The 9695-nt window shown below is 40.6% G+C and overlaps 1 pseudogene; it reads left to right on the plus strand.

Moving 5' to 3' along the window:
* Nucleotides 1–692: 692 nt before the first annotated feature.
* On the plus strand, nt 693–8813 carry LOC143975901 (large ribosomal subunit protein uL16-like; annotated as a pseudogene).
* Nucleotides 8814–9695: the final 882 nt, after the last annotated feature.

Raw genomic sequence — 9695 nt, forward strand, 5'->3', positions numbered from 1 at the left:
TTGGTGAGAAATGATGGAGATCTTAGCTGAGGAAAAATGTAAGTATGTAGGGCACTCACAGAGAAATGGGAAAATCCAGCCACATCCATAATGTCGCCCAGCAGGCCTCTCTTTATTCATTCCCCCACCAGGATCCCTAATATAAGATCAGTAGCTACCCCTGACTAGACCTCTGGGTGAGAAATTATGAAGACCTTAGCTGAGGAAAATATTAAGTGTGTAGGACACTCGCAGAGGAATGGAAAAATCCAGATGTCAATCTTACTTCATCTAGTTAGCATGTGAGTGAATCTGGACAGTTAGGCATTTAGCAACAATTATGATGACTAATCAGCAAACTAGTCATCTGGCATATTTTAAATAAGCCTCTGAGCAGCGATGCAAAGACGACAAAGACAGTCTGGGGACCTACACAGTCATCAGTGGAAGCTTCAATATTTCTGTTCTACCTGGAGTAAGAGATCTCGCATGGTCTCGCATGGTCCTGAAACATTGGTCTGTGATACCTTTTCTGTTTCTGTAAACAAATGGAAACAATTCTTTCATTATTAAGATGTGCCGGTGAATATTTCTGCATTGAGCCACTGTGTGGTGGTGCCAATCACCAAACTATTACAGCACCCAACTCTATTGATGTGGGCAAGTCTGTATGGTGTGTAACAAAAAAATCTTTATCTGTAAAAATTAAAAAGATGACCTATGGACTTGCACAGTCAGCAATGACAGCTCTGATACTTCTGTCTTACCTGGTTTCCAACAGGTATGTTGGAAATCCATCATTTTTTTAGTTTTCTTTTCTTTTTTTTCAACAGGAAAGTGGTATATTGCTATGTTGTTTTATTTAAAAAGTAAACTGTTCTTTTTTGGTGTCCTGAAAAACCTGAATTTCAAGGGGTTATGGCAGGTAAGATAATTTTACAGATATTGTGAAATCGCGACACACGGAAGCAAATGAAACCTTAGAGTTAAAGAGGAAAAAAGTCTTGTCTCCCCTGCAAATGTGATCCATCCTCTGTAATGACTTTTTTCCTGGTGCCTGCCGAGGGGGTAATCTGTGGCGCTAATGGGTGATATAAAGGTTTCATTCTATTTCTCATTCTTGTGTTAATTGGATTATAATGATAATAGAACATGTGTATGTTCCTTCACACACAAGACGGTTATTGATGTCAGGCCTCTGAAAACAGCCGGTTCTCTGTTCCATGCCAAGTATCATAAACTGTGCGGAGAGATAACTTTACATGGAAGTAAAACTCTTTGTCCTCAGGATAATCCACACATGGGGGAGATTACACTGTTTATACAGGTACATTCATCTTAACTCCTTCATGGTTTGACAATTCTAAAGTGAAAATTGCCTTTGCCTAAAATCCTCACATTTTACAGACACCTTGGCTTTGGATGACAATCCCTTCGTAGCACTCTAGAAATTTGCTTTCTGGTTAGGGCTGGGTTTTGATTGTCCATTTTTTGAAGGTCCTTTTGAAGGATGTTGGCCAAATCTTTTTGGGCGCGGAGCACCCCACTCCCTCATCAGTGCCTCTCATTAGTGTCCGCCTGTATCATGGGTGGAGATCTCTAGTTCTCCTATATATAGAGGAGTGTATTGCTCCCATGGTTTAGAGAAGCAGGATCTCCCAACTTATGGATAGTGTAGGACCCACTAATCATGGAGTACTTTGTCGCAGTAAGTGGGCTTAAACACCATATAGAAATATGGTGTGACCAAATCCCCAACTTTTTTGATAATGTTTTTTGAAAATGTCTAGGTGTTTTAAATAAGCCTTGCAGGAGGTAAATGTATTTTTTGCATGTGTGCGCTGTAATATTTTGTTCTGTTGTATGGTCTTATGGCTGCACATCTTTGATGCATCTTTTAGGGTGTTCCCCCCAAATATCTTGTTTGACGGTGCTGAGAGGACACGATCAAGAGAGAGGAGGGCGATCACAGGCATCAAAAAAAGGAGAAGTTGCTGCCAGGCGCACCGACACTGGACGGCGGAGCTGGGTGAGTGCTGAACTGACTGCAATCCCTTGGGGTGGGCAATCATCAACAGTGTTAGCACCTTAAAATAAATAACTTGGTTTTGTGTTGCTGTTTGGGCACTCGGGTTTAAAAAGGTTTGCCATCACTGGTATATAGGATGGATGGTATATAGATTTATAGACTATATTTATAGACTTTCTCATTGCATAATGGGCTTGGCAAATTTAAGCTTGGCATTTAAAAACAGAAATGTTAGCCCATTTTTTGTTCCTTGACAATCAGTATCATATTACTTACAAAACCAGTTAATTTAATAAAAACAAATTGTAGAAAGTTTTGAAAATTTAGCATTAATTATTATTTACTTAATTCTAAAATTTCTGTTTAGAATTTTAGAGAAGGTTATTATCCCAACTTAACCTTCTAGGTCCCTAATAAATAGGAGGTTGTTTGCCTTTTAATGCACTGAGACACAGATAAGCCTGTTTATCTTGGATTTTCGGATATCATGTTTCCCACAAAGTTGGCTAAATCTGTTCTCTGAAACAGGCCAAGACGTCGACATAGATTTGTCATTAGGGCCCAGGTTATGCCAATGTCAGATTTTTAGATGTAAACCAAATGTTGTGTGCCCATTCCCAGAGAAGGGATGTGTCTCTACTCTTATGCCTGCTAGACTAGTTAATCCTTGCCATGAATGCGGCCAATGTCTACGCTCTAACACTGCACAAAGCTCACCATTTGTAGCCTACTCTTTATTCGCCGTGTTTCCATTTTCAATATTTAAGTTGTTCAGCTCAGTGTTTGCTTTCTTGAAAACTTACAGGATGGGAAGTAAATGGGAACAGGAATACACGTCTATCCACCCAGACGCAAATTACACGCCCGAGGGGGTCTCTTTCTCTACCTTGCTTAAGTTTAGACGTCTCAGTTGTTTGTGAATGTTTGGCATCCATGATAAGGGAACATTTCCACAGCTAGACTTAATGTTAGTCCAGTCACACAGTTTTCATTTAACATTTGCCTGATTTAAATATTAAATTAGTGCACCACATGATTTGGCCAATTGTATGCCTCCGGCATGATGGTTGTAGTGTTCATGGTTAAAAATGATATTTATGGTTTTATATATTGTAGATATACTTGTCACTTTTCTCATCTATTTGTAATGAGAACTACATCTTCTCTGTTTTAAACCTACTCTTGTAGCTCTGCCATTTCTCCTTTCTGTGCCTTTATTTCCATGTAGCTTGGCAGGCTAATGCTAGCAAGAAAGCTTAGTATCATACAATGAATGCCGCAATAGAAATGATGTTCCTTAAAAATAGAGAGTAGGGATGGGTTAAAAACCCAACTGTGTTAATTTTTTCTGTTGACCACTGGGAAAATTTTCTGTCACTTCATGCCTTAGAGACACAACAGGAAGTTAGAGGGAATCTCTCAAAGTGAGGGAAAAGCTCCTCTTAGAAACGTCTCTGAAAGGAAAATTTCACCTTGGAGGGAAACTAAAGTCTAAAAAGAAAAGACTGTGAGCATGCGCCGGAATGACATCATCCAGCATGGGCCAATCAAGAATCAAGAAGAATGCCACCTGGAAGAAGCGCGGAAGAAGATGACAGCGCCGGAAAAGGTACTTTGAGGTTGTCAGAGCGTTGAAGCAAAGGTAAGTAATTATTTCCACATGAATTATTTTTCTTAAGACCACTTTGGAATTTCCCCTACTTTCACAAGGACAATTGTCAAAATATAAATAGATGGATATTGGCTAATTCACCTCGGTGGGGGACATAGACAGCAGCAAAAACTTGAGAGTGGGTTTAACCTTTCCACATGCTATTCAAGATGAATAACAGGGTTTAGCCTAGATATAAAGTACATTTTAAACCATACATCTCAAATGTGCTTTTACCACTCCTACAGCTGCTTGAGAATCTTCCTAATATTACTTTCAACAAAACCTAACAGCACAGTGATTGCCTTGCTGGGAACAAACCTCTCTGTTAAGGGGCTGGGGTAAGAACACACCTTTCTGCAGTCCTTGGACTGTGGAATATTGGGGAATGTGAATGTACGTATGGAGAGCCTTTGTCTAAGCAAGGTAAATGGCATGGGGGAGAAGCATAGGCTGATAGTGTGAAGATTTTATGGTAGCAACCAGCCTGCTCCATGTCATGTCTGTCAATATACTGCCCTGTGTATGACTCGCTCCACTCATTCATAACATTTTTGCACACGTTATGGCTGCCTTTGCATGCAACCTTTATTTCAGACATGTGTAAGTCTGTTTTGTTTTGTCTATACTCTATAGCAGTAGTCTCCAAACTGCGGCTTGATTTGGCTCTTTGCTTGCTTTCGTCTGGCCCTTGAATCACTATTCCTTCTATTGACACCAACAGTGAGGCACAATTTCTCCCACTGACACTGATGGCGGGACAGTATTCCATCTTCTGACACCAACAATATGGCATAATGCCTCCCACTTATACCAATGATGGGCCATAATTCCCCCACTGACACCAAAGATGGTGCACTGTTCCTGACACTAATACCAATGACTGGGCACTATTCCTCCTCCTACTGACCATGTTTTTTAAATACCATTGATGACCAAGCCTGAGACATTGTGGGTTCCCATTGGTGTTGGGGCATTTTCTATTCTCACTGGCCACAGTCTGGCCCCCCTAAAGTCTGAAAAGCAGTAAACTGGTCCTTTGTATAGGAATTTGGGAGACCCCTACTCTATAGTGTTCAGCATTGTACTAGATTGTAATACTTTATACAGCACCTTGGAAAATGCTTCTGAAAATGTTTTTCATTACTAATAACAATGTTAAAGTGTATTTTTGTTGTGCTTCCACAAATATAAAAGTAATACAAAAAAGTCTTATTTCTACAGAACTGTAATCTTCCCAGGTGTAAAAGCTCTGGTAATACAATTGTATTGGGGGGGCTAATACTGAAGTATCTATGTGATGTCACTTGTGGGTTAGGGTCCATTCAGCGTCTGAATTGGCATAAAGAATGTACTAATATAAAAATGCCAACTGTACATATTCACATTAACAACATTTTGAGATTATGCTATCTTTAAAGATAAATCAACCCATGTAAAAATAAATGTGTTGATTAAAGTATTCATATGTGCCCCCAGAGAAACCCACATCATTTTGAGAAGAACATAAACAGTGCAGACAGGTTTGTATTGGGATCTGAAACCAGAAATCTGCTGACCACTGCAAAACTGTGCTGCATTCATGTACATCTATGGATGACAGGTTATTGTACTTGATCAAAAAGTTATCTATTTCAAAGGAGCGTAATGATTAAATGCAATATGAACTTGGCTTTATGCAGCGAATGTGGTGGCTTTACAATGCATTTATGGTAGTACCTAAACCAGACTCCTCTTAGCCCCAACACATAAAGTGGTCACTCTTATTTTTAATGAAAATATAAACACAATTGTTTCACATATTGTACCAAATGTACAGTATGTACATTAGAGTTTTATTTTTTATCATGGCACTGTGTCTACTGGTGCCCTGAGAGGTAAAGAGACATTCGGCTGAATCTAAGTCATAGCTAGGCTCACTCAGGGCCATGGGCCTGATAGTAATTCACAGTCAAGCAAAATCTCCTGCGCTCAACAGCGGTGCGATGGTAATGGAAGCGCATTACCCAAGTAATATTTATTAAAATCAAAAAGAAGGAAACATACTCGCAAACAAGGGTATAGTAAAAGCATATCAAAGTCCACAATGGACAAAAAGCAACCAGGTCTCCAGGACTATGTCCGACATGCCAGAGGACCTTCCAGGTGGCTGTTCTTATAGAATCAACCTACATTACTTGATCTCTTTGGGAACTAAGATCCAAATTATACAATTTCAGTGCTATGCTAGATTCACTCTGCCTTATTTACATTTAATCAGACTCACAATCTGCATTATTTATATGTGTTATTAATTAAATGGATGAGTTGGCAATTCTGCTGCTGTGATATACACTATATTACCAAAAGTATTGGGACACCCACCTTTACACACACATGAACTTTAATGGCATCCCAGTCTTAAGCCCCATACACACTATCAGATTTTCTGTTGATTTTTTCCTTCAGATTTACCAAAACCATATAATATGAGGTCAAACCTTAGGAGTTTCAATTTGCATGCAATCAGGCAGGCCCTTGCATTACATGGTTTTGGTAAATCTGAAGACAAAAATCAGCAGAAAATCTGATAGTGTGTATGGGGCTTAAGTCAGTAGGGTTTAATATTGGGTTGGCCCACCCTTTGCAGCTATAACAGCTTCAATTCTTCTGGGAGGGCCGTCCATGAGGTTTAGGACACCTTAGAGATATATTAGAGTGAGTCAGGCCTTCTGGGCCACATCAGTGCCTGACCTCACAAATGCGCTTCTCTGGAAGAATGGTCAAACATCCCCATAGACACACTCCTAAACCTTGTGGAATCCCATTGACAGATATAAGATTGCTTTACAAGCAGCAAGCCAATCATTAAAAGGCCAGTGCACCCAAAAATTTTATATTTGTTATAGGAAGACCCTTTTGTGCATTGTGAGCTTTACATTGGCACTGGTCACGTCCATGCAAACACATCAGGCCCACTCCAATCCACCGCTAAACTATAATCCCAATAATCCAATAATAAAATTTCATATACCTTTAATGCAGCAAAATATCAAATCGTACACAGAGAGGAATATTTTTTTCAGATAAATGACTCTTCTGTAAATACTTTGCAAATGGAGCCCAATGACTTCTGCCAAGCAATAATACGTCTCTCATGCTTTCACTCTCAGCTATGTGTGTTATTTATCGTCACAGCTCTGTGAAATAGCACAGTTTGTTCAGATGTCAACTATACAAATTCAGTTCGTTCGCATCCAAGTCTCACTGTCAGGCCCAATTGACCAACAATGACTAGTGCTTAGTCATAAAATGGCGTGAAATATACACCCAAAGATTATTTTTGCCACAAAATATTTCACTTACTCGCCTACGCAAGTCCACATAAATTAAAAAATAGGTTTAAATAAAAATACTGATAAAAAAATAAACATCTAGCCTCCTGTTTCACTGTCTACAGGTAAGTGTTTGTGTCCCTCAAAGTGATCTACTACAAAAATAATGTTTTTTCTCTGCTATGCCATATTGTGGGCTTTGCAAATATTTCTAAATAATATTACTGGGTTTCACCATGTCCTTTCCCCTTTATGGACCACAGGAATGTTTATATTTCAGCCATGGGTCTAATCATTTACCAATATTTATGTCATTACTTTTAAGTGAAGTGATATATAGAGTGTTTTTTGGAACAGTGTAGTTTTGGCAGAACTATCTGTTAAGAATGATTGTATTTTCCGCCCATTTTAATGGCAAAAAGAAGTAAATAAATAGAAAAGAAATGATTTAATATCAATGTATGAACAAAGTCAAAATGAATCCCTGCACACTTTAGATTATCCACTTTTCAAAGGAACATTTAGCAATAGTGAAGTGGTTTACAGTTACATTCCCAGTGCAGTTTATGAATGGAACAGGACAGCCAGGCATCCTGGTTAATGGCTGTGATGACCAGCAGATGATGATTCATGGTGAGGGGCTTTAACTGACTTTGGAATCTCCATCTTCCCTCTGTTAATGGCCATCACCACCTCAATACCAGCATGCTTCTTCATTCGCAGAAAATTGTGGCAAAATAGAGGTCACCTTGAGGGGGGTGACTTTCAAAAAAGGGGTCATTTTGGGGGTTTTCCTACTGTCCATCTTTATTTAATATGAGTTGTAACAAAACGTAAGGGAATTTTTTTTTTTCCAAAAATGTTGGTTCTGTTTCCTGTATATAGTAAAAAAAAAAGCAGTCGTTATTGGGTATAGTGTTGCATGAGCAAGTATTTGTCAGTCAAGCTATCACAGCACTGAAAACTGAAGAATGGCCTGTTGATGATGAAGGGGCAATACAAGCTGGTATATAAGTTGTTAAAAGTATGGGGATTTTTTTTTTAATCATACATACTTAGGTGGATGCAGCATTGGACCAATGCTGCATCTGTGCCCCGGTGGCTCTAAGATTGAGAACCGTGCTATCAAACCCAGCAAATCGCTCAGGTCTCAGAGAGCTGGTGACTCTCAGTTACCGGCTCTCTGCACTGCCCCCCCCATCACTGAAGAATTTTTGACTTGGGTCGTAAGAAGGCCAAGGTGGACGAATTCCCACTATGTGGTCACATGGTTTCCGATGAGTATGAGCAGCTGTCATCTGAAGCTCTTGAAGCTGCCCGTATCTGTTCCAACAAGTACATGGTGAAGAGTTGAGGCAAGGATGGCTTCCACATCAGAGTGTGTCTCCACCCGTTCCATGTCATCCGCATTAACAAAATGTTATCCTGCACTGGGGCTGATAGGCTCCAGACTGGAATGCGTAGTGCTTTTGGGAAACCTCAGGGCACAGTGGCCAGAGTTCACATTGGACAGGTCATTATGTCCATCCGCACCAAGACCCAAAACAAGGAGCATGTGATTGAAGCTCTGCGCAGAGCCAAGTTCAAGTTCCCTGGCCGCCAGAAGATTCACATTACAAAAAAGTGGGGATTCACAAAGTTCAGTGCTGAAGACTTTGAGAACATGGTGGCTGAGAAGTGTCTTGTTCCTGATGGCTGCGGCGTCAAGTACATGCCTAGCCGGGGCCCTCTGGATAAGTGGAGGGCACTGCATGCTGAATGAGCTCCCCACTTTTATCTGACCTATGTACTTTTGAGATCTTGTATCAATAATTTTTTCAAGTACAAAAAAAAAAAAAAAGCTATCACAGCACTGAAAACTGAAGAACGGTCTGTTGATGATGAAGGGCCAATACAAGCTGGTATATAAGTTGTTAAAAGTATGGGGATTTTTTTTTTTAAATCATACATACCTAGGTGGATGCAGCATTGGACCAATGCTGCATCTGTCCCCCGGTGGTTTTAAGATTGAGAACCGTGCCATCATACCCAGCAAATCGCTCAGGTCTCAGAGAGCTGATGACTCTCAGTTACCGGCTCTCTGCACTGCCCCCCCATCACTGGAGCACTGGGCTGTGGAGGGGGCGGAAATGACTGGCTCAGGCTCTTAGCGGCTCATTGAGAGTCTGACCCGGGTGCCGGTCCAGGCATGTGGGCGGATTCAACCTTATGATTGCAATCTGGATTGGCTCTGTGACATCAGCCAAAAGCGGGCTTCAGCCCGCTGTCTGCTGAAAATGAGTCACAGGAGTGCAGAACTGCACAGGATCAACATGTGACCACAGGAGAAGTACAGCCAAATGAGCTTTGCCTGTACTTCTCCTTTAATACAGTGCTGAAGGTGAGGGCACCCAGAGGTATTTGAAAATTAAATAATACAAGGCTTCATTCACAAACATTTCAGTGAGTCATAGCCCACTTTTTTTAAGGTTAGAAATGTAACAATTGGTGAACAAAAAAATACTAAGGAGAGAGGATAAACAATGAAATTAACAGGCGACGGTGGCAAGTGACACACTGCATCTGGTGACAGCCATGGTGGCAAGTGACATGCTGCATCTGGTGACAGCCATGATGGCAGGTGACAAGCTGCATTTGGTGGCAGGCGATGGTGGCAAGTGACACGCTGCATCTAATGACAGGCGATGGTGGCAAGTGACACTCTGCATCTGGTGGCAGGCGA

Source organism: Lithobates pipiens, unplaced genomic scaffold (assembly GCF_037356315.1).
Source record: "Lithobates pipiens isolate NorthernLeopardFrog02 unplaced genomic scaffold, aLitPip1_a1.2 Scaffold_13, whole genome shotgun sequence".
NCBI lineage: Eukaryota > Metazoa > Chordata > Amphibia > Anura > Ranidae > Lithobates > Lithobates pipiens.